This window comes from Acartia tonsa, chromosome 10, assembly GCF_053477335.1.
Source record: "Acartia tonsa isolate MP-2025a chromosome 10, ASM5347733v1, whole genome shotgun sequence".
Classification (NCBI taxonomy): domain Eukaryota; kingdom Metazoa; phylum Arthropoda; class Copepoda; order Calanoida; family Acartiidae; genus Acartia; species Acartia tonsa.
The window spans coordinates 3556237-3582173 of record NC_137269.1 but is presented as its reverse complement, the minus strand read 5'-3'; the positions used below and the strand labels follow the sequence as shown (position 1 = coordinate 3582173).

General features: G+C 32.5%; 1 protein-coding gene across 1 annotated transcript in view; it reads left to right on the top strand.

The window, feature by feature from the left end:
• Window positions 1–25937, top strand: part of LOC145329195 (uncharacterized) — a 41052-nt gene that overhangs the window by 5428 nt on the left and 9687 nt on the right. The window contains exon 2 of the mRNA XM_080173238.1: window positions 20667–20699. The gene's annotated coding sequence lies outside the window, so the exon portion shown is untranslated. The remainder of the gene's footprint in view (window positions 1–20666; window positions 20700–25937) is intronic.

The following is a 25937-nucleotide window of genomic DNA, read 5'->3' as shown; positions in this document are numbered from 1 at the left end:
AAAGCTTAGACGTCCTTTGTTTGGGTGTACTTTTTTAAAAAATATGCTAATGTGAAGAAATACCATTTTTGTTGGACTCGTTCTCATTTGCATTATTTATGCACATATGTTTGTTTATTCTGCATTCTCAGATATATGGATGGATAGATGTGTAGATAGATAGATGGATAGATAGATAGATGGATAGATGGATAGATGGATAGATGGATAGATAGATAGATGGATAGATAGATAGATGGATAGATGGATAGATAGATAGATAGATAGATAGATAGATAGATAGGCAGATACCTAAATAAATAATATAGATAGATAGATAACCCGATCTCTTATTCACGACAAAGTAAATATTTCTTGATTTACTTCACTTCTATAGGAATCGAAATGACTCGAAGATGATTTCTAAATATCGATACAATACAAATGTTTATTTCTTAGAATAGTGTAATTAAATAGAAACAGATTGAAAATATAATAACTGTCCCGTATTCAATCAAAACCGATTAATATTCGGTTCTCAGCAATACGGAAAATTAGATTTTTTAGCCCTTCTTTCGGCATCTCGGTCTAAAAAAAACTGGTTTTGATCTGATAATTGTACATTTTTATATCCGCGGATAAGATGTTTATAATCCGATGCGAAAAATAACTATTATTTTATATACCTATGCTTTATATATTTCCTCAACAATTCTTTTAAAGAAACATTTATTATTTTGACATACGGAATTTCTGGCAATGTTTGTAGAGTTGCTACGCTTTCTAAATCATCATGTCAGATTAGAAAACTTAATAACATGCCTTTTCTAAATTAATGACAGAAGCCATCCGTTAGGTACAGACGGACAGTGTAGAAAAGCTTCTCTTTTCTAAATGTAACTTTTGATTTAGAAAATGAATCAGATGAAAAATACAATATTAGTCAGAGTTAGTAATAGTAAGTTTTTCATAATCATGATTTTTATCCAACAAAATGTGTTCTGTAAAGATTTCTTTCCCTTACTCTAATTCTAGTTTTATTTTATGATTTACTCCATCCCCGTAACTCACCTTGGAGGAATGTAATGACCAATATCTGAGGACTTAATTAACAACCTAAATTGACGACGAAAATTCCCCTGTCAAAAAATCCACGTATTCTATATCCATTGCAGCCGTTAAAAAAATGCAATATTAGGCGAGCACTGTTAATAAAAATTTACGCTTTCTAATCAAATTCTGATTCATCTCTTTGTTTTATAAAATAAAATAAAATATTATAGCTTTACAATCCATTAAGTAAGAATAAAAATTATAAATTAATACTTTTAAAAAATTACTTATAAGCTTTATAAAAAGAAAGAATTGATATAAATTAAAAATTTTAGCAAAAAGTAGAAAAATTCAAATTGGTCGTCTGTATTCCTTATATTTCAAACTGTGTAGCGAAAGCGGCTGCTATTAAATATAGACTGCTTAATTCTTTATAAAGATTTTCTCGGCTTTTTTTTATTTTAATTAGTATCTAAGGTATCTTAATTAGTTCTTGTGGAGGGATAAGAAAATGGCCAATAAATTGATATACATCCCCAATGATAATACACAAAATTCCCTCTTCTGTAGGTTACGAATATTGGTTGAAACGTTTGGACATTCAACTTGATAAATCAACCAATCAAAATTCATTAAAAGTTTTTAGGCAACGAATATGAAAACTTTAAATAAAAACTTTGAGGACAAGTGAAATAAAAAGCCCATTGTCCCGTTCTTTCCTGTCTGCTACTAGTGCCTACTAAGGAGGAGGTTGAGGAACCCCTAAACCGATAGGTTTCTCCTTTACAGTATAACTTCTCATAGGTCCTAGGAAAATTTTAGCTATTTAGGGGAGGGAACCACTACCCTCCCAAGAGAAAACGCTCCTAGAAAAAAATGAAACCGCTTCACCCAAAAAAATAGTTTTTCTAAAAAAAACTAAATTTATTGGGGATTCGACTTCCTCCTACCCTCCTCAAGTGCCCCTAGAGTCCTCTAGGGGCGCAGTCACCAATACTTTATATAATACTAGCATCTACGCCCCTAGAAGACTCTAGGGACACTTAAGAAGGGTGGGAGGGAATTAAGAAGTCGACCTCAACACCATTTTCATTTTAAATTTAAAAAGAAAAAAAAGTTTTTGGGGGTTGTTGTTTTATATTGGGAGAGTTAAAAACCTTCCCTGGACCTAAAATAAGCTTCACTGTAAAAGAGAACCATATCGGTTCAGTGATTAGTGAGATACTTTGCTACAAACAAAAAATCTTACTACTTTACATAATAGGATAGGAATGTATATACAATGTATTTACTGATGTTGTAATTCTCATTTATTTAAACAAACAAATTCTTATCTTCTTACAACTGATTAACAACTTATTTTAAAATTAAATGATTTGTCAAAAAAAGCGCAACAATAAAATGCTGAACTTATTGTATAAAATAATAGTAAAATAGATAGTAAAAATCGATAAAAAGAATATTTGTGTTAGGTTTTCTTTTTTAAGAATGCTTCACATAGGTCCAGTGATGGTTTTATGCTAGTTTATTTTCAGATTTAAGTCTTTAGATGGTTTTACGCTATCTATTTAATCTCGTTCTGCCCATTGATTACCAAAACCCTAGATGCTAGAGGCGTTCTGTTAGTCAATTAAGTTTTTAGTTTTAATCTAAGTGGATCTATTTGGTAATAGGTGTCTTCACCAAAAAAAATAGCAGTCTATCTCAGATGGCAGCCAAAAAATTCATATTTTACAGATTAATTGACAGACAGATAAAATCAATTATAGAGTAGCAGTTTAAAACAAGGGGGGGGTAAGTTTTGCCACTTTCGCGTAATCAGTGTTGTGTGGGCTAGGTATCGATCTGAGATTATAGGTTATTTAGGATAAAAGTTTACTTTTGGGTAGTAGTTCACGGAAATTTAATCATTTTTTGAATAGGTCTCCAGGTTCAGGTGCTGCAGGCTGGAAGGTCGTTTCTGGACAGGTAAAAAAATTTTAAAATTTTGTTTGAAGAGTTAGAGAGCAACTTATAAAACAAAATATGCTTCTTTTTGAATGTTATTAACATATCTGCAAAAAAAAATTAAAATCGGCTTCCAGGTTCAGGTGGTGCATGCCTCCAGGTACACTCTGGACAGGTAAAAATCTAAATTTATTATTTGAAGAGTTACAGGTACACTTATTAAACTAAATATGCATCTTTTTAGATGTTATCATCATATTTGTAGAAAAATTTAAAATCGGCCTCCAGGTTCAGGTGCTGCAGGCCTCCAGGTACACTCTGGACAGGTAAAAATTAAAATTTATTATTTGAAGAGTTACAGGTACACTTATAAATCAAAATATGCATCTTTATGGATGTTATCATCATATTTGCAGAAAAATTTAAAATCTGCCTCAAGGTTCTGGTGCTGCAGGCCTCCAGGTTCACTCTGGACAGGTAAAAATTAAAATTTCTTATTTGAAGAGTTACAGGTACACTCATAAAACAAAATATGCATCTTTTTGGATGCTATCATCATATTTGCAGAAAAATTTAAAATCAGCCTCCAGGTTCAGGTGCTGCAGGCCTCCAGTACACTCTGGACAGGTAAAAAATAAAAATTTTTATTTGAAGAGTTACAGGTACACTTATTAAACTAAATATGCATCTTTTTGGATGTTATCATCATATTTGCAGAAAAATTTAAAATCGGCTTCCAGGTTCAGGTGCTGCAGGCCTCCAGGTACACTCTGGACAGGTAAAAATTAAAATTTCTTATTTGAAGTGCTACAGGTACACTTATAAAACAAAATATGCATCTTTTTGGATGTTATCATCATATTTGCAGAAAAATTTAAAATCGGCCTCCAGGTTCAGGTGCTGCAGGCCTCCAGGTACACTATGGACAGGTAAAACTTAAAATTTCTTATTTAGGTATTTTTTGATATTAGAGGAAAGGTTTCTAAATAGAAAATTGTTAAAATATAATAAAATAGCAAAATATATCAAGTAAACCTTTTCCAGGAGCCTGCAGGATAGCTAATAATCTTAATACATAATTTTTGAATTTAGAGAAAAGGTTATAAAATAGGAAATGGTTAAATATCATTATCAAATACAATACATATTATTTAATGTCCCTAGATGTGCTTTAGACAGGCTCAAGGTGGCCTCCATGCTCAATTTTTTATTTAAGTTTCTTATCTTTTTCTATATACTATACCTTCCTTTACACATTTAATTTACCGGTCCAGCAGGCCCCTGGAGGCCATCTAGAGCCTGTCTGGAACACATTTCGAAGCCTTAAATACTATATTATACTAAATTATTATAATTTAGCCATTTTCTTTTTAAACCCATTCCTCTAAATTCAAAAATAACCATTTAGGCTTTTTTAACTGGCTAGCGACAACCAGCATATCAAAAGTATCAAAAAAATATTTGGTTTAATAAAAGTACCTCTAATTCTTTAAATAAGAGATTATAATTTTTAACTGTTCAGAGTGGACCTGGAGGCCTGCATCACCTGAACCTGGAGGCCGATTGTCAATTTATCTTTAAATATGATAATAACATCCAAAATCACGCATATTTAGTTTTATAAGTGTGCCTCTAACTCTTTAAATAAGAAATTATAATTTTTACCTGTTTAGACTGGACCTGGAGGCCTGCAGCACCTGAACCCGGGGGCCGATTTTAATTTTAACTGCAAATATGATGATAACATCAAAAAAGATACATATTTGGTTTAATAAATGTACCTGTAACTCTTAAAATAAGAAATTTTAATTTTTTCCTATCCAGAGTGTTCCTGGAGGCCTGCAGCACCTGAACCTGGAGGCCAATTGTCATTTTTTCTTCAAATATGGTAATAACATCCAAAAAGATGCATATTTGGTTTAATAAGTGTACCTGTAACTCTTCAAATAAATAATTTTAATTTTTACCTTTCCAGAGTGTACCTGGAGGCCTGCAGCACCAGAACCTGGAGGCTGATTTTAAATTTTTCAGCAAGTATGATGATAACATCCAAAAAGATGCATATCTTGTTTTATAAGTGTACCTGTAACTCTTCAAATAAAAAATTTTAATCTTTACCTGTCTCGAGTGTACCTATAGGCCTGCAGCACCTGAACCTGGAGGCCGATTTTAAATATTTCTGCAAATATGATGATAACATCCAAAAAGATGCATATTTTGTTTTATGAGTGTACCTGTAACTGTTCAAATAAAAAAATTTGATTTTTACCTGTCCAGAGTGTACCTGGAGGCCTGCAGCACCTGAACCTGGAGGCCGATTTTAAATTTTTCTGCAAATATGATGATAACATCCAAAAAAAATGCATATTTTGTTTTATAAGTGTACCTCTAACTCTTCAAATAAGAAATTTTATTTTTTAACTGTCCAGAGTGAACCTGGAGGCCTGCAGCACCTGAACCTGGAGGCCGATTGTCATTTTTATCTTCAAATATGGTAATAACATCCAAAAACACGCATATTTGGTTTTATAAGTGTACCTCTAACTCTTCAAATAAAAATTTTTAATTTTTACCTGTCCAGAGTGTACCTGGAGGCCTGCAGCACCTGAACCTGGAGGCCGATTTTAATTTTTTCTGCATATATGTTAATAACATTCAAAAAGAAGCATATTTTGTTTTATAAGTTGCTCTCCAACTCTTCAAACAAAATTTTTTTAATTTTTTTACCTGTCCAGAAACGACCTTCCAGCCTGCAGCACCTGAACCTGGAGACCTATTCAAAAAATGATTAAATTTCCGTGAACTACTACCCAAAAGTAAACTTTTATCCCAAATAACCTATAATCCCAGATCAATACCTAGTCCACACAACACTGATTACGCGAAAGTGGCAAAACTTACCCCCCCCTTGTTTTGCTTCTTTTGGATGTTGTCATCTTTGTTAGTATAAAAAAATAAAGCAATTTTTAACTTTTTTTTGGCTAATCGTTGTGTTTATATTTTTAATGCTTTATATGGCAAATTAAATGGCTCATTAGATCATGATTACTTACTAGCAGCGCAACTACTCTATATATTAATACCAACAAGGGCGTACGATAATAGTTATTTATGCGTTGCATTATAGACAGCTCTCCGCGGATATTAAAATAAAAAAGTTATAAGATTAAAACCTTTGGCCCCTTGTGGCTAACAAACTTATTTTTTTATGATTTTTATTTTAATATTGTGGAAAATTGTCTGTAATACGTTGTTATACATGATTTTTCAGTATAACTGATCTAAAGCAAATATCAATCGGTTTCGAAGCTATACTGTAATATAATAAAAAAAATTATATTTTAACAGCCTTTTATCAATAAATATTTACTCCGTAAAACAAATAAAATCTAATAAAAACTGTAAAGAAGGTGTATCAACTATTTTTTTTATAGCTAGCCGGTTCTTTTAGTAAGTAGTAGATGTAAAATTTTTCATAGAATTCAGATATGCAATCGTTTTTTTTGTAGACCTCTTATTTTTTAAGTAATTTAAGTTTAAAAAAAAAAAAAATTAAGTCGATTTTAAGGTACTAAAATGCAACAAAAAAAAGAAAGAAAATGGTCATTATGAACAAAAATAGTAAGATCTTTAATTTGACACCTTACTTTTTCAATTCTGTCAGGTAATTATTGAAAAAATCGATTTTTTTAAACCCACGAGAATAAAAACTTTGAACTTAATTTTATTATTTCACAAATAAAAAAATATGGGTTCATATATACCATTAGAATCAGAAAAATATTACGAATCCATTGTAAGCAAAATTGAAAAAAAAAGTTTACAATATAGTATATAAACTACAATAAAAGGAATTATATGAAAATATCATATTATGTTGTACAGGCAACGTCTTAATTCTTCAATTGAGTATAAAAATGGGAAGGGGGTAAAGAGGGGGTAAAGAGGGGGTAAAAAAGGGAAAACAATAGTGTTGTCTGAACAAAAAAAATAATTGGCCATTTCTGTAATTTTTTAATTTTTTAATTTTTTTCAATTTTGCTTACAATGGATTCGTAATATTTTTCTGATTCTAATGGTATATATGAACCCATGTTTTTTATGTCTGTTTGAGAAAATATTTAGGTCTAAAGTTTTTATTATACCGAGGTTAAAAAAATAGATTTTTTCAATAATTACTCAACAGAATTTTAAAAGTAAGGTGTCAAATTAAAGATCTTACTATTTTTGTTCTTACTGACCATTTTCTTCTTTTATTTTGTTGCGTTTTAGTACCTTAAAACCGACTTAATTATTTTTTTAAAAAACTTAAATTACTTAAAAAATAAGAGGTCTACAAAAAAACCGATTGCATATTTGAATTCTATGAAAAATTTTACATCTACTACTTACTAAAAGAACCGGCTAGCTATAAAAAAAAAAGTTGATACAACTTCTTTGTGACATCCAGTTGGGGGAGTGGAGGGGGGGAAGGGGGTGGTTTGGTCCACTATAAGCTTTTGGGATGATAATTAGAATTTATGTTAAAAATGTTATATTATTTAGTACTAGCGGCCACGCCCCCTAGAGGCATCTAGTGGCACTTTAAATGTTTTTTTTTTCAAATGTGTGATTATTTCCAAGTTGCGTTCAAGTCTCTACGTAAATTTTAAAAATTTTTCTTGGAAGGGTAGTGGTACCCTCACCCAAAATAGTTATAAACCTTCCCAGGACCTATGAGAAGCTACCCTGTTAAGGGGAACCCGATCGGTTCAGTGGTTAGCGAGATACATCGCTACAAACATACAAACACACAGACAAATATACTGTTACTTTATTGTAAGGATTAACTTGTGTGTTTTTAATAAGAGAGGAGAGAGAGAGAGAGAGAGGGGGGAAAGAGAAAGACTGAGAGAGATAGAGAAAGAGAGAAAGAGTGAAGAAAGGGAGACAGAAAGAGACAGACAAAGACACAGAGACTAAAAATATTTTTTTAAAAATTTTAATAAAGAAAAATGAATTTAATAAACAGAAAAAAACCTTGATTCTATTAATCAAAATTGCTGCTAAATGTTTCCAGTTTTTAAGCAATTCTTTAAAAATTTAATATTAGTGTCTTTCATGGATCGACAAACTAACCTACAAACCGTACTTATAGAGTAGTAGATGAACGGACTAACCGACAAACGTACGAACATTATTTATAGATAAGCTTCACCAATAAGAATAAAGAAAGCAATAAAAAGCAAATTTTTCACCATTAATTTCTTTTTATTGGCAGCGAATCTTCTTTGTTATACTGACTAAATGTCCGTCTGTCAGAAACGTTGCGTATGAAAAGTGGACTGCAACACTATAACTCACTTTGTCCGTGCTACTGTCCATAACCAGTGATCTAAATGGCCGGTAAATAGATGGACATTGTACATCCCCAATGATGATACACAATTGTTGGCTGAAACGTTTGGACACTCAACTTAATAAACCAACCAATCAAATTTGATAAAAGAAAAGTTGTTATAAAACTAGCGTAATAAACAGCCTAATATACTTTCTTGTTCCTAATATCTTATTTTTGTCTATATGCTTCGCTCACTACTAAATGTTGTCATCCTAGTTATGATGTATTTTTTTCAGATTTTTGATAAATAGTTACCTACTTTAGATGATGTCATGTTATATTTTACCCCAGCTCGGCAATCGCATATTTTAAATGTGCATATTTTGCGGCACTACAACCAGTTTTACGTTTTTTTTGCGGCTGAACAAAACTGTATGGATATAGAATACGTGGATGCTGTGAGAGTTTCTCGCATACCCTGATAAAATATATCTTCTAGCTGGCCAATATAACGATTATACCCCATTTCTATAGCTTTGCCCTATCCCCTCCCCTAATTATGGAGGACCATATTGACCAATATCTTAGGACTATATTAGCAACGTAAACTAAGGACAAAAATTTCTGTGTCACAATATCCACGTAACCATCGCCGAGTGTAACTTTATTGCACGGCTACTCTTTAAATCGACATGTCCGTCTGATCGTAATATTTTTTTTGTTTATTACATATATAGATTAACATCTTCTGTATAACTCACTTTATTCGCTAGCATCTCCATGATTTAAGTATGCTTCACTAATGGATGTACATCTCAAATGATAGTAAACAAATTACCCTTTTTGAGAACAATTAGTCGTTGACACCTTTGGACACACAGTTGTTGCAAATTTGTTGAGCCAATGAATAAGAAAACGTTTTTATAAAACTTTGGGGACAAGTTTAATAAACAGCCCAATATCCCTTCCCTCCTTAATGAAATAAGCCTTGTTTTTTTATATACTATTACTTGGATCTTACACCAGATTTTCATGTTCTATAATAAAGTGAAGTCTGTAGCGGGCCAAAATAACGACCCCACCCCAGCATTTACCCCCATCCTCTTTCCTTTTACTGGACAAACGGCCCAATCAATAAATGGGGGGGGGGGGGGTTGGAATTGGAACCTAAATTGACAACAATTTTTCTCCTGTTATATCATCCACGTATAGGTCAAAATCCATTTGCATGTATGTAATGTTTTTAGAAGCGAAGCTTCTCTTTACTCATTTTATAGTTCATGTATGCGTCAGCCCACCCTGGCAATTAACGTAAATTAATTGCTAATAGTAGCGTGTGAAAAGGTTTTTTATGGGGGTGGGTGTTGACACCCCCATAAAACATGGTATTAGGAATAACTGTCACCCCCTAATAAACCCTCACAAGGCTTCACACCCCCCTGGTAAATAACTGTGCACGCCGCTGACAGTTTACTTTTTATTCTTGGAAGTTTTTTACTATCCTAGATTGCCTATTTGTCATTTTCTTTGTTTTAAATTCTTGTTGTAGCTGTGCTAATTTCGTACACAATTCTACTTGTTCGAATTTAATTAACATTCAAAATTTTTTATCAAAAGAGAAGCTTTTCTATAATTAGGCCCATCCTTCCGGATTCATACTGTATGTTAGATAAAGCTCTTATAGATAATTAAGGCAGGTTAGAATTGTCCTCTCGATTTAAGACTTGGCATGATGATTCCTGTAATAGTTAGGTTCGATTTAGAAAGCGTAGCAATTATACAATCTTTACCAGAAAGTCCGTTTGTTTTGCTGATTTTTAAAAAATAATTTGACAGCAATTTTAAATAATTTAATAAGTATGGTTGTTTTTAAACAGCTTGATATAATTAAGCAAATTTGGAACAAATTTACTTACAATTTTGTCTAGACTAATTTTTAAGTTCTGACTCTCTACAATTGTTTCTTTGTCCTAGTATCTAATTTCAAGGCTTTGCTTTTATGGATATTGTCATCCTTGCTTGAATTTAATTATCATTTAAAATTTGAATTTTAATTAGAATTACATGGTAATTTGTTTTTGGCAAAAAGGTACATATTCAAAAAACTAAAAAACAAGGATGACAACATCCATACAAGCGAAGCTCTAAAATTAAACGGTAAAACAAACGGACATAAACAATTGTTGAGTATCAGATCTTTAAAAGAATATTGATTTTAAAGCCTAAACAAAATTGTACCTAATTATTACATAAATCATCATGCATAGTTTGAATCGATAGGGCAATTCTAACATGCTTAAATTAACGATAAAAACTAACCATTACGTACTGGCAATAATTATAGAAAAGCTTCGCTTTAAAAATGAAGAATAGAGGGTGCAAGTAAAAAGTAAATTTTTGGTATGTTAGAATTGTCCTATGGATTTTAAACTTGAATTTAGGTTCCTACAATCCTCCAGAACACGTATTTATCTTTATTACCATGGATTCCAAATTTATGTATTTTTTCAGTCGTTATCTATTCTAGCAACACATATCTTTCTGGGTGGTTTAAGGCTGGTTTTAGGTTATTTACTGTTTGGGTACAATTGTAATTTACAGTCAAATTATGCCCCTCTCTTTCACTCAGAAACATTAGTTTGCTTACTTGACAAAGGTTGACGGTTGGATAAACAGTCGGTCGAGTATATTAATAATCATAGAGTAGCTGCACTACAAAAAAAAAGTTTAAATTCCCGCCTCTTGATGAATTGAATTTAGTTTCCGAAAGTGTGCGTAGCTTCCGCGTCCTATCTCAATATTTGCTACTAGCTAAAAAGCTTCAAACTTAAAAAAAAACAAAATTTGAAAAATTTTAATTTTTGAATGTATAATGTATAAATCGTTTATACATTAAATCGCTTTTCCATTTGACCGGAGTCGCTAAAAATAGGGTCTGCAATAATTGGGTTATCTGCTGTACACTTTAGGAAACTAGGCTCGAATAGGAATTCATTTTCATAAATCGCAGGGATCTAAAAGGATAAGACAATGTCCGATAAATTTATATATATCCCTATTATGTTACACAAAATTATTCCTTTTTTTGAACACAATTAGAGGTTGAGACGTTTGGACACTCAACTTAAGGAACCAACCAATCAAAATTCATAGAAAGTATTCAAAGTTATTAAGCCAACGAATCAGAAAATGTTAATGGAAAACTTTGGAGACTAGTGTAATAAACAGCCCAATGTCCCCTCCCTCCCTAAATTTTCTGGCACTACCTCAAAATCAATTTGTCTTCAGACGTTAACAACGATCAATAAATTTAAATATTTAGCTGATTGATAAAAAACAAATAGTGCGACTACTCTAAATTGTGAGCATGTCTGTATGTCCGTCAGTTTATCCTTTCACGTCGATTTATGACAACAACTTTTTTGTTTTTATATTTTACCAAATTACTATGTGAGTTTTCTAAAATTATAAAATTCAATGATATCTGTACATTACCTGTCAAAACTAATTCACTTTTTTATCCATACTTACTACCTTAGGGCTAGAGATAGAAATCCATATTGATAGATGCATTAGACAAACAGCCAAATAGATAAAAAGCTAAATCAATAGTTAGACAAATAGCTAATGATTAAACCGATAGAAAATTGAAAAGATAGATGGGCAGACAGATAGACAGAGAGATATTTTTTTTATAGATGGATAGACATAAAGTTTTGCATAAAATAGATAGTCAGTAAGGTGGAAAGTTAGATGAATATGTATTAGATAAATATATAGAATAAAGAAAGCCAAATAAATTAGATAGACAAATAAACACAATAATACAAAGTAGCTTTATGTCTGTCCGTCCGTCCGTCCGTCCGTCTGAAGCTTAAGATCTCGGTAACCACTGAACCGATCGGATTCTACTCTTCAGGGTTTATACCTATTGGTCCTGTGGTGGTTTTAAGCTATTTTCTTGGGGGGTGGGACACCACCAACCCCCCCAAAAACAAAAAATCCCCCCCCCATTTTTATTTTTTTTGCTGAAGATTTCCTAGGTCCTTTAGGTTTTGTAGAAGATTTCCTAGGTCCTTTAGGTTTTGTAGAAGATTTCCTAGGTCCTTTAGGTTTTGTAGAAGATTTCCTTGGTCCTTTATGTTTTGTAGAAGATTTCCTTGGACCTTTAACGAATTTTGCCTTAATTTTTTTTATCACCTCTTGGGGCAAAGCCCCTAGAGGCTAGGGGCGAAGCCGCTAGTATAGAATAAAGAAAGCCAAATAAATTAGATAGACAAATAAACACAGCCAATAAAAAGTTTAATAGATAGATGGAAAGTCTTTTCCTTTTTAAAACTTAAATTGAAAATGGGGGGGTCAACTTTTTCCCCCCCCCCTCCCCCAATCTCACCTCAAGTGCCCCTAGAGGTAAAAGGACTAGCCGTTATTATATAAAGAGATAGACAGTTAAAAAGTTAATAAAATAATAAAAAGAGAAAATATTTAAAAAAAAAAAAAATAGTTCACGAAGCTGTATATAATTAACATCAATTTTTTAAAATGAAAATATTAGAGACATATTTTGGCCATCATAGTTTTTGATATTCAGAAAAATGTGCGAACATAATCGCTAAAAAACGTACCCCACACATTAATTGCTGACTTTTTGTTTGCAAAATAGCATAAAACCTTCAAGTGCAAATTTGAAGCTCTTTTAGTTTAGAAGTTTAGCAACATATTTTCTCCAATGAATTGAAAGTAGTTCAATTTGATAAGTTTATATCAATGAAACATTTCTTTTATATAAGAAATGGTGCGCATAAACTAAATAAAATACAGGCCAAAATTATAGCAAGTTTCGCTTTGACAAAAATTGTATCCTTTTTATCGAATAGTATGTCTGATTTCAACTAGAAATGCCATATCTAAGATCTAAAGCGACATACATACAAATAATTAAATTTTTGGCGCAAAAATTTGACAGTTTGCATGAATGCTATTCTTAAGTGGGATGAAAAATAGATGTTAAGTCAAATCTGCAAAAAAAAAAGATTTTTAGGTAGCATATTTATAATCATAACTATTGCACCAAACTAACTTTTCTCATGGTTCCAAAACAATTAAACACACGATCTTTCATTCGTTTGTTTTAAACATATAGTACATGATTATTAAATCTAAATTGGGTTATATACATATATAAACTAGCAGAGTTCAAACGTATCCACCAATGACTATGATCTACAAAAGGGATTATTCTAAGTATAGTAAAGAGGGATTTTCCATTATCTCTTAAAATTTCTGATATTGCGTAAGTGGCGAAATCACCCATTGCTACTTTAGTTACTTTAATGGAACACTATAAAAATGGGAGTGCCGATTATTTTCTTTACTAACGTCGTTGGTTTCTTCTGCGCCTGTATGCTGTATGTTGCACTGTGTATTTTTAGTGGATTTTCAAAACTCTTTATCTTTTTTTTAGGTAAGGCTACACAGTGCAGAATTAGCTTTCTGGCTGAATCAAGCCACTAATAGTAATCGATGATAACGTAAACAAGATCTTTATATAAAAGTAACAGGATTTCTTTATGTATGGCTATTGTTTGTTTATCTGTACCGAAGAATATCGTTAACCGCTGATATGAAATGTTTATCCTTTACAATTTAGCTTCTAATGGAGTGTTTTACATTGGTGTGTAACACCAGCCTCTCAACACTCCCCCCCCCCCTCCCATGAGAGTCCCATTTTTCAACAGTTTTAAAAATAGGGGGGAGGGTTCATTCAGGAGATTTGATTAATTAAAGTTACACTTTTTTCTAACTGTGTTTAAAATCGAGGTAGGTTGGGAAATTTGAACAAAAAATCGATTAAGAAAGCAAAGAGCAATATAAAATTTATCAAATAAGACACGCTGGTAAAAGGAAGCCCTAAAATTGAAAAAAAAAGATTGAGGGATGAGGTTTGATGGCTAATTAGATAGAAAAATAGAGAGATGGATAGACAGAAAGATAAATAAAGAGAGAGAGATAAAAAAGTTTTTAAGTGTTGGGACATACTTGATAATTATAATACACATTCAAATTTGATAAAAAAAATCCTATTGTAGAAAGTAGAAAGGTGTTTTGTATGAAGCTTGAGATTTCTATAATTACTGGATAATTAAGTTCTTCTTTTTGGTAAAGCTTCAATTAGGTCCCGGGATGGTTTTGGGCTGTTTTATTTCTTGGAATGGTTTTATACTATTTTTAATGTAATATATATATATATATAGAGAGAGACAGAGAGAGAGGAGAGACAGAGAGGGAGAGAGAGAGAGGGAGAGAGAGAGAGGGAGAGAGAGAGAGGGAGAGAGAGAGAGGGAGAGACAGAGAGACAGAGAGAGAGAGTGTGTGTGATGGAGAGACAGAGAGACAGAGAGAGACAGAGAGAGAGAGACAGAGAGACAGACAGAGAGAGAGACAGACAGAGACAGATAGAGAGAGAGACAGAGAGAGAGAGACAGACAGAGACAGAGAGACAGACAGAGACAGAGAGAAACAGAGAGAGACAGAGAGAGACAGAGAGAGACAGAGAGATAGACAGGGAGAGAGAGAGAGAGACAGAGAGAGAGAGAGAGAGAGAGACAGAGAGAGAGAGAAAAATATTATATATTAGTTCTTAACTTTATCGATTATACCCCATTTCAAACAAATTATTTATTGTTTTATTGCCTCTGTTACAAAATAGGTGGACCAAACAACAGAAAACTAAATCTATAGAGTAGCTTTGCTAAACAAATTGTCCATAAGTTGATGTACAGACAGACAAAGAAGACTATAGAGTAGCTTTGCTTATACAGAAATTGTCCATAAGTTGAAATACAGACAGACAAAGAAGACTATAGAGTAGTTTCGCTTTTACAGAAATTGTCCATAAATTGATGTACAGACAGACAAAGAAGACTATAGAGTAGTTTCGTTGATACAGAAATTGTCCATAAATTGATGTACAGACAGACAAAGAAGACTATAGAGTAGTTTCGCTTTTACAGAAATTGTCCATAAATTGATGTACAGACAGACAAAGAAGACTATAGAGTAGTTTCGCTGATACAGAAATTGTCCATAAGTAGATGTACAATGAATTTAAATTACATATTCAGTCGCTGTACGAAGTCATGTTCCTATCTGTAAGGGAGGGAGGGGACAATGGACTATAAAGTTTAAGTCCCCCAAAGTGTTTTATAGTGCTATTCTGTAATTCTCAGGGATGGAAGGGACATTGTGCTCTTTTTTACACTAGTCATCAAAGTTTAATTACGTTTTCTTATTTCTTTTGGGACTTTTATTAATTTTTAATTGGTTGGTTATACACAGTGCTAAAACTTTTCTCTATAGAAGGTAATCTTGTTGATCATAATTGGGGAAGTAATGAAATCATTATCATTTGCAAGGGGTTCTAATCATGGCTTAAATCTTTATCCCTACGAGATAATATATCTACGGGGCTCTTTTATTCCCTACTTAACCTAACCTAACCTAAAATGGCGTTGCAACGAAAGACCAACTCTACAAAAGATCAACACTACAAAAGACCAACAAGTAGTTTCTACAAAAGACCAACAAGTAGTTCCTGCAAAAGACCAACACCTACAAAAGACCAACACTACAAAAGACAAACACCTATAAAAGACCAACACGTACAAAAGACCAACACCTATAAAAATCATAATGATGGAAGGTCTAAAGCTGCAAATGGTCTACCATTATATCTGTATTGAGCTTGATCTTTAAATCGTTTTTATGTTGCACTGAATCGGGGCGATTCAGAGGTGAACCTGATTTTTAAAAGATTTTTGGCGCGGTGTTGTTAAATCGCTTGCGCACTCACTAAAATATCGATCCGCGCCAGTACAACTTTATTACTTAAGCAGTGTCAGTAAGGTATTTTATATAAAATGCCGTGTCAGTATGGTATTTTATATAAAACATTAATATATAATTCATTTTAAAAATAACTATAAAAATGTATTCACGATAGTTTTGCAATAAAATATTAAAGTAATTAAAAAAAATATTTATTTATTAAATAAATCACCCCGATTTAGGTCGGCAATGCCACTTGGTGAGTGGCATTGCCGCGCCGGTACCGCGCCACTGGGCGCGCCAAATCGCCCATGCAAATTCGATTTAAAGATTGATATTTAATAATTTGATGGTGCGCTGAATAAATCGCCCCGGTTTAAATCACCTATAAACGATTTAAAGATCAAGCTCTGATCAAATTAATAACATGAATGCTATAGATAGATTATAAATGACATAATTACGAGAATAAACAGAAAATTATTTTTTTTGTATCAATGTAATAAAATAGTTGTATAAAAATCTTTTAAATTTTAAAGAAAAAATCTTCCAATTTTATTGGTATCCAATATGGCAATAAAAACACAAGGACAAAATTTAAAACCGAAATTTCTTGAATAACTTTGTCCACAGGCTGAATTTTAAAATTCTGTCCGACACTTTTTCCAAAGTCTGTGTTGGCTACGTAACGGAATAGTTTCGAACCCGTTAGCCGGTGCCTTCGGCACCACGGGGCTAAAAAAACTAGTTTTAATCTTATAATTGTACATTCTATATCCGCGGAAAGCCGTTTATAATACGATACGAGAAATAACTTTTCTCGTATTCATTCGAATCCGGTGGATAGGAACCGGTTCTCGTCCATACGAAAAAACTAGCATCGTATTATATCCAGCTTTCTACGAATATAAAAATGTACAATCATAAGATTAAAACCAGTTTTTTTAGCCCGTGCCTTCGGCACCTCGGGGCTAAAAAAATGCAAGAAATAACTATTTTTCATATTTGTTATTTTTTGCTTTTATGGATTTATTTAAAATTGTTAAAATAAAATTAAACTTTCTTCTAGGTTTGTAAGTTATTAAAGATAATTTAAAATCAATTTTAAGAATTTTTACCTCGCCTATCACTTTAAAATATCCAATATAGATAAAAATGAGTTGAGATTTTTGGAGGTTAGCAACTCTATAACAATTATATGATACTATGGTTTCTAGTATGGCTTTGAAACCGATAAATATCCACTGAATTAGCATCGTATTACAGACAAATTTTTCTCAAAAATCGTAAAATTAACACATGTTTTGTTAGCCCGGTCCTTCGGCCCCTCGGGGCTTACAAAACAGGTTTTAATCTCATAATTTTTAATTTGCATATTTGCGGAAAGCTGTCTATAATATGATAAATATCTGTTATGAAATGGAATGTAATTCAACCGACCTAGACATTCAAAAGCAAGGAGGGAGTAGACATTGGACTATGATTTATACTAGTACTCAAAGTCACGTTCTCTCAATAGTTGGCTGAATTTTATTGTAGAAAATAAAGTGAAAGAGCTTATCTTAATGGTTATTTTATGATTTTACATTATTAAATGGTATTTTTAAGTGTGGGAGGCAGAATAATAGACGGATAGATAGATAAATGGACAAGTGAATAGATAGATAAATAAATTCTTACATAGAGATAATTCTTACTGACAAAAAACATACATACAGACAGATAGACGAACAGACAGACATACAGACATATAGACAGATAGACAGACAGACAGATAGACAGATAGACAGATAGACAGACAAACAGACAGACAAACAGACAGACAAACAGACAGACAAACAGACAGACAAACAGACAGACAAACAGACAGACAAACAGACAGACAAACAGACAGACAAACAGACAGACAAACAGACAGACAAACAGACAGACAAACAGACAGACAAACAGACAGACAAACAGACAGACAAACAGACAGACAAACAGACAGACAAACAGACAGACAAACAGACAGACAAACAGACAGACAAACAGACAGACAAACAGACAGACAAACAGACAGACAAACAGACAGACAAACAGACAGACAAACAGACAGACAAACAGACAGACAAACAGACAGACAAACAGACAGACAAACAGACAGACAAACAGACAGACAAACAGACAGACAAACAGACAGACAAACAGACAGACAAACAGACAGACAAACAGACAGACAAACAGACAGACAAACAGACAGACAAACAGACAGACAAACAGACAGACAAACAGACAGACAGACAAACGCATATTACCTAATTTAACATATATAATTAGAGGCTAGGGGTGAAGCACGATCCATATTTAGAAGTAACAGGATGTCCGTCTGTGTGTTTATGGTGAAGTTAATCGCTTACCACTGAACATTAAAGATATTGACCCCAGAAAAAAATCGAACAGTTTTTTTAAAATAAGAAAATGTAAAAGAAAGGGGAACGATACCTCCTCCCCCTCCCCAAATCCTTCAAAGGTCTCTAGGGGCGTAGCCGCAGTTCGTGGAGAAAGCAATTTTTATAAATGGTTATGTGGGCTTTTCAATGACTAAACAATTATTTTTGGAAAGTTGGATTTTCACAGATAACAAGGATGACAATATCCATAAAAGGCGAAGCTCAACAAATTATATGGTCAGAAAAACGAACATTACATAGAGTAACAAAGAATTTTAATGCTATTTAGAAGTCCAAATGAAATTTCATATTTACCCAAATCATGCCTAATTTGGATATACTTTTAAACAATTTTAGAGTTGCTTCGTTTATTATATATGCCTAATAATCATAAGAATCTATATTCCAAATCTAAATTAAATTAAATGTTTTTACCCATCATATGAATTATTGCTTTAAAAAGCTAAAAAACTCATCATGTTTATAAGGACATACTGACTTTCTGGTAATAATTAAAGAGTTGCAACGTATTCTTGATAGTGCCTATTCTTTTTAGAAATCACTATACAAAGTTTTAAATAGATATAACAATTATAACATTTTAAATTAGCATTTGGGGCTATCCGTTACGGACAGACGGTCTTCCTTGTTAAATATATTCGTAGGTTGTTATAGGCTTGGCTATTTTTTCTTCAAAGATCATTTTAAAAAGATAAAGTCTTTTTTTTTTAAATTGCGTATGTTAATATATGAATGTTTAGGGCTCTTGTTTTCGAAAAACTAAAAAAATAGCAGAGAATTTAAAAGTTATTTGTAATAATCATAATTTATTCAATGTAATTTAACAAGGATGACAACATCCATAATAGCAAAGTAAAAAAATAAACAAATTATGTACTAATGTTTGTCTTCAGCTATTCAGTATGTATGTAAGAGTATGTAAAAATCCTTTAAAAAGTAAGAGTAAGCCCTCGCTAACCGCTGACCCGATATGTTTCTCCTTTACAATAAGGCTTCTGGTTGGTTCAAAAAGGTTTTTGAATATTCTGTTGGGAATTTTCTCTATTTCAAAGAAATAGATCTGAAAAAGATTCCCCCCTCCTTCAACAAAAAAAATATTTTCTTTTTTAAATCTAAAATGAAAAGTGGATGGTATTCCCCTCCCCCCACTCAAGTACACAAAGAGGCCTCTACTATTAAGGTTTTGTTTTTCCATTACAATCTCGTAAACCACAGCTCAATAGCTCCTCGATTTATTTGAGGCTAATATAAACTAACTTTTGTGATGGTTTTAGGTTATTTTTCTGTCATCTCTCTTCTCTTTGCGTATAGAGATCCCTAAGGTTCCTTATTCGTATACATTTATTTGTCTGATTCGTTAAGCTTCGCTTTTTATGGATGTTGTCATCCTTTTTCTTTGCTAAGTATGGATATACAATATACGTGGATGTATTGAGAAGGGAAAATTTGTCGTCAATTTAGCTTGTTAGTATGAACTTCATTTAATGGTCAGTTCGTTTATCCAGTAGGATGTGAGGGGATTGAGTAAAGGGGGTTGGTGATGGGTATTATTATTTCAGCCAGCCTCAAGCATTACTTTTTTAGAGTACATAATAAACGTGTGCAACCTCCAAGTAATAATATATCGATTTTGCTAAGGTATCAAAGTAAATTACTGTCAAATTAAGGGGGTTATGATTTACTGTTCGTGTCAAGAATCTGCCCACATGAAAGGTTTTTAGTTGGGCCATAAAATTTATCATAAATATTATTAATACGCAGGGAGGAAGGGGACATTGGGCTGTTTATTACATTTGTCCACTAAGTTTTATAACAACGTTTTCTTATTCGTTGGCCTAACAACTTTGGGGGACCCTAATTTATTTTTGGTTGGTTGGTCCATTAAGATGAGTGTCCAGACTTTTCAACCACTACTAATTGTAATCTACAGAACGTTTTTTTCATTAGGGATGTACATCAATAAATCGGCCATTGTCTATAAAAGTGTTAATGTTCGATTGTCCTACCGTTTCAGATATTTTTAATATCCTTATTTTTTATATTTCATTGCTTATTTAACACAAAAACTAATCTTCTTTTATTTTTAGGCATGTTATAATCTGTAGGCGCATTTGATTCAAGTTAGTAACTTTGAATAAGTAGCGAAGCTACTCAATAGTTTCAAATTTTCCGTTCGCACGTCTGTTTTTTCATCACAAACCACTAAAAAATTATCTTGAAAATGGAAGTGATGTAAAATAAACGTGGATATTAAGACAGGGGAAAATTGTCGTTTATTTAGCTTGCTAACATGAAACTCGTTTATTGGTCAGTTCGTTCTTCTAGTAGAAGGGAAGGGGATAAGGTAAAGGAATTTCAAAGGGTTAATCATTATTTTAGCCTGCTACAAATTTAATTTAATTAAAGACATGAAAATCTGGTGTAAGATTAAAGTAATAATATTTCCATTCCTGAAGGCTAGAGGAAAAGCCACTAAAATTCTTTGTAAATAACTGACATTTGGGTGGAGATTTTTATTGTTCAAACTAATTCCTTAAAAAGGGATACATTTTAATACTTTTATGAACCTCCCTCTTTTATTTTTATTTCCTTGTTTCTGTGTATTTTTCATTTATTTCTTTATATATCTATCAAATTTATATATATTTACATCCTTTTATATAAAGTAGTAAGGTTTTTTTTTGTTTGTAGCTTGGGATTTTTACAACTATTGAACTAATTGAGTTATCAATTTAAGGGAAGCTTCACATTGGTCCTGGGATGGTTTTAGGCTTTTTCGTTTTCAAATTCAAGTCTTGGGATGGTTTTAGGCTATTTATATGCCCTTTCCCACCCTTCAAATATAGAACCCCTAGATGCTAGAGGCGCATCCGCTAGTTAGATAAAATTTACTTGGTTGCTTGGATGGTCTTAGGCTATTTTTAAGGCCTCTTAACTCCGCCTTCCAATGTACATATCCTAGATGCTGGGGTCTCAACCGCTAATCTAAATGAGGAATTAAAAATTTAAATAAAATAAATTAGATTAGGTCGTCTAAATATTATTAAAAAGCAAAGAAAGCCTGCTTTCTAATCAAATTTTAAAGTAGATCCTAAGGTTTTATAAGACTTATATAACAATATCCCGAGTTAAGTACACAAAGTAGAAAAGAAAAAAACTTGGTAAGCATTGCTTGATTCTCATATTAAGCTTTTAAAGCGATTTTGAAAAAAAGGAATCCAGGTTTCACTTCTTCCACCAATTTAAACGATTGAGAACCGGTTCTAAGCCAGTAGATAATCATTTTCAAGGCATACTGGAAATTCTTTAGTTCCAAATGTCTATATTTGGGGAACGTTTCTAAAAAGAGATGATCGATTAACAATTTTAGTGATTTTCTTCTAAAAAATTATGGAAATTTAGGTGAATTGATGGATAGGTATATAGATACCTAAAACGTTTAATAGATAGGTAGATAATTAGATAGATAGGCAGATAAATATATAGTTTGATAGATAATAAGATATGTGAATAGATAGATAGATAGTAAATCGGATATAAAAACAAAAAAGGTTAAAGGTTGTAAATATTTGATTTTACTAAATAATATAATCTGCTTGAATTTGTGTTGTTTTTTGACAAGAAAAATGTTGAAAAATATTTATTGACTGTTTTTTATTTATTTATTATTTTGCCTGTCTCTTTGTCTGTCTCTGACTGTCTCTCTCTCATCCTCTTTCTCTCTCTCTTCTCTCTCTCTCTCTCTCTCTCTCTCTCTCTCTCTCTCTCTCTCTCTCTCTCTCTCTCTCTCTCTCTCTCGCTCTTACTCTCTCTCTCTCTCTCTCTCTCTCTCTCTATTATCACTCTATTATCTTCTCTATTTTATCTTTTATCTCTTTCTATCTCTCTCACTTTTATAGCCCAGTTCACAAAAGACAAAGGTCGACCTTTGCAAATTTTAGGTCGTCCATAGAAGCTTTAGGTTGACCGATTTTAAAAAGTATTTGTGGGTTGTACTTGTTTAGGTTGACCTACAGAAAAAATCGGTCGACCTTTAAAATTTATTTCTGAACTGGGCATAAATCTCTCTCTCTCTCTGTCTCTCTTCCTGCCTCTAACTGTCTCTCACTCTCTCTCTCTATTATCTATTCTCCTTATCTATTTTATCTTTTCTCTCTTTCTGTCTCTCTCACTTTTATATCTTTCTCACTTTAAGTAATTTGTCGAATTTTATATGCGCCACGCCCCTTTTTATATGAGATCAACCAGGCGGTGACGTCCCTGTAAAGATACAAAAATTATATTTAGCAAACTTACAGGATTTTTTTATCCTATCACAAAAAAAATAGTTTATTGTTTTTACTGCTTTTCTGTCAATTAAAATATTTTGAAACCAAGAAAACTAGAGCTAGAGGCAAGTCTTTATTCATTGAACTTTTATCGGTGGAATCTAAACTAGTTTTCAAACTTTTCAACCAGTAAGTTAAATCTATAATAGGGGTAATTTTGTGTTTCATCTTTGGGTTCGTTCATCAATTTGTCGTCCATTGTCTTATTCCTTAAATGTTATTAATTCAATAAAGACAAAGTAGCTACAAAGTTCAACCTATAATTGACCCCTCCCACCTCCCCCATCCCGAAGTTTAGATTTTTTCACTGTTTTCTGGAAACTGGTTATTTGGGATCAACTCAGGGGTTATGCAAAACACAATGGGGCAGTAAGTGGACAAAAGTTTTGGAAGGGGAGGATATTGAGCTTTTTATTACACTCGTCCCCATAGTTTTATCATAACATTCTCTTATGCGTTGGCTTAATAACTTTAGAAACTTTTACTGAATTTTGATTAGTTGGTTCATTAAGTTGATTGTCCAAATTCAACCTCTAATTTATTTCTACTGAAGGGGTGAATCACCAATGGGGGTGTACATTGTACATCAATTTATCTGCCATAGTTTTATCCCTGTAGATCCCTGACAAAATTTACTATAAATTTTGCCTACAGGGATTGGACAATAAACGATAAATTAATCTTACTCCAAAGGTATACTGATCTTATATCTCATCGTATTATTGACAATTTCTATAGGGTAGTTGAATAAAGAATCCAGGTGAATTCCAGTTTTGTTGGACCAATAGGGGTTTATTCCGACTTTCTCCTTTGCTCTTTTTAAAAGAAGGTTCGGGTAGGGTGGGAGGTCCTAATTTTGCACTGTATAACACTGGTACCCAAAGTTTTATAAACACATGCCCCCAATCAATGGTTGGTTTTTTTGTGCCTGGGCCATTGTGAAAAAATTGTACAAGCATCAAATTTATTAGTCCGATTCTTCAGCTAGCAAAAACATTAAAATCACAGCAGAATTTTGGACATGGCCTTGCTGTTAATTTACTGTTATTTTGATATTAGCAAAGACTTTGGGTACCATGTTATTGTGTAACATCATACATGTGGGTGGTACCTAGCATTTTTTTGAAGCATACCTACTAGCATTATTTAATTTGTATGTCCGTCTGTCTGTACAACCTCTGTTTTAAGATTTTTTTTCTGCAGTGAGGGATCTCGGTAACCGCTGAATCGATATGATTCTACTTTATAATGTAGAAAACGCACCTAAATAAATATCCTCGCAAAAAAATGTTTTACTTTTTCTTTCAAAGCACAAAATGGAAATAAGGTGTTTAGTAGATTCTCCACTAGAGGCCACTAGGGGCGTAGCCGATGGTGCGTGATATGAAGATAGAGGGCTGTTTGTCCGTCTGTCTCTCTCTATCTCTCTCTCTCTCTTTCTCTCTTTATTGCACGGTAAATGGATTTCTCGTATCTAAATACACTTTTTAAATGTCTTTAGCAAGACCCAGTTCTAATCCATCGGATATTTATCGGTTTCGAATCCATACTGAAAAAAATAATTAATAATATAAGATTTATTTGGTAAATGAGCATCTACTTTATATCTCAATTTTATGTGTCTGTTTGTACGTCTATCAGATCGCCTGTCTGTCTGTCTTGAAAAAAAAGATAACACTAACCTAAACCTAAAGTTTTCTTTACTACTTTTAAGATAGATTTTAAATCTTTTTTAAAGCATATCTCAAATAGCAGCCGAGTAAATAGCGTTCTCTCAATAACCCCCCCTCCCTCCTCATCATTTCCGTTCCCTTTGTTAAAATTAAGAAAAAATGGACTGATAATAAGAAAATCAAGTCAAAGGAAATTTTGTTGAAGTCTATTTTACATAACATTTGAGTAATTGATATTTTGGGTTCCATGACAAACGAAGGAATCTCAAACGTCGGTATGGACAAACGCAGAAGTGATATTTATTTAATTAAGTATTTATATACTGTTGGGTTAGGTTAAGATATGAATATTCAAATAAGCCCCCGGAGGGGTTAGGAATTTAAAATCATATAAATTAGTTTGAAATAGGTTAGGTTAGGTTAAGCTTCCACTCCGACGTTTGTGACTTCTACGTTTGTCCTAGGACCATATTTTTACATAGCAATACAAGGACGGACGGACAGTCAGACGGACAGAGATTTTAGAGTAGCTGAGCCACTAAAAACAACATAAAGACACCGCCTACAAACGCTTTTTGAGATAACTATAAGAATAAATAATAAATATTACTTATAAAAACCAACACTATTTCTTTGACAAAAAAATCAACTTAGATTTTCCAGTATGGCTTCAAAACCGCTGGATTGGAATCGGTTCTCAGTCATGCTGAAAAATCAAGTTCAACATCGTTTAAAAGATAACTTTCTACAAATTTTAAATTAAAAATAATAAAATTAATGCCAGTTTTGTTTCTACAGTTCATAAGAATGACAACAATCTATAAAAGCAAAACAAACGGATCACAAACGTACATTTTAAAATATAAAGAGTTACTGCTCTTTAACAATAAAGAAGGAAAAATTGATGTAAATATTTATTAAATAGCTTATTTACAGAATATTTTAAATCTACATACTAACGTTTTTATAAAGAACTTTTGTTTATTATATAGTGATTATATAGGACTAATCATCAAAAATCACCAAAATATTTTAAAGTGATATTCGGACGTTTAAACAACGATTATAGAGTTACTGCGATTTCCAAGTAACCTACTGTGATTTTACTGTGAATTTGTATTCTTCTAGGCTTCTTTTAACAAAACTAACGACCGGCCACCTAGCATATAGGGGCTTTATATTAAAAAGGGTAGAAAAGAGGCAGAAAAATAGCTCAAAACCATCCTAAGACCTAAATCTGAAAATAAAATAGCCCAAAACCATCAAGGGACCAATTTGATTCTTACTTAAATAAAGAACCCAATTAGTTCAATGGTTATTGGTATCTTAAGCTTCATTTATAGGATCTTAATAGGAT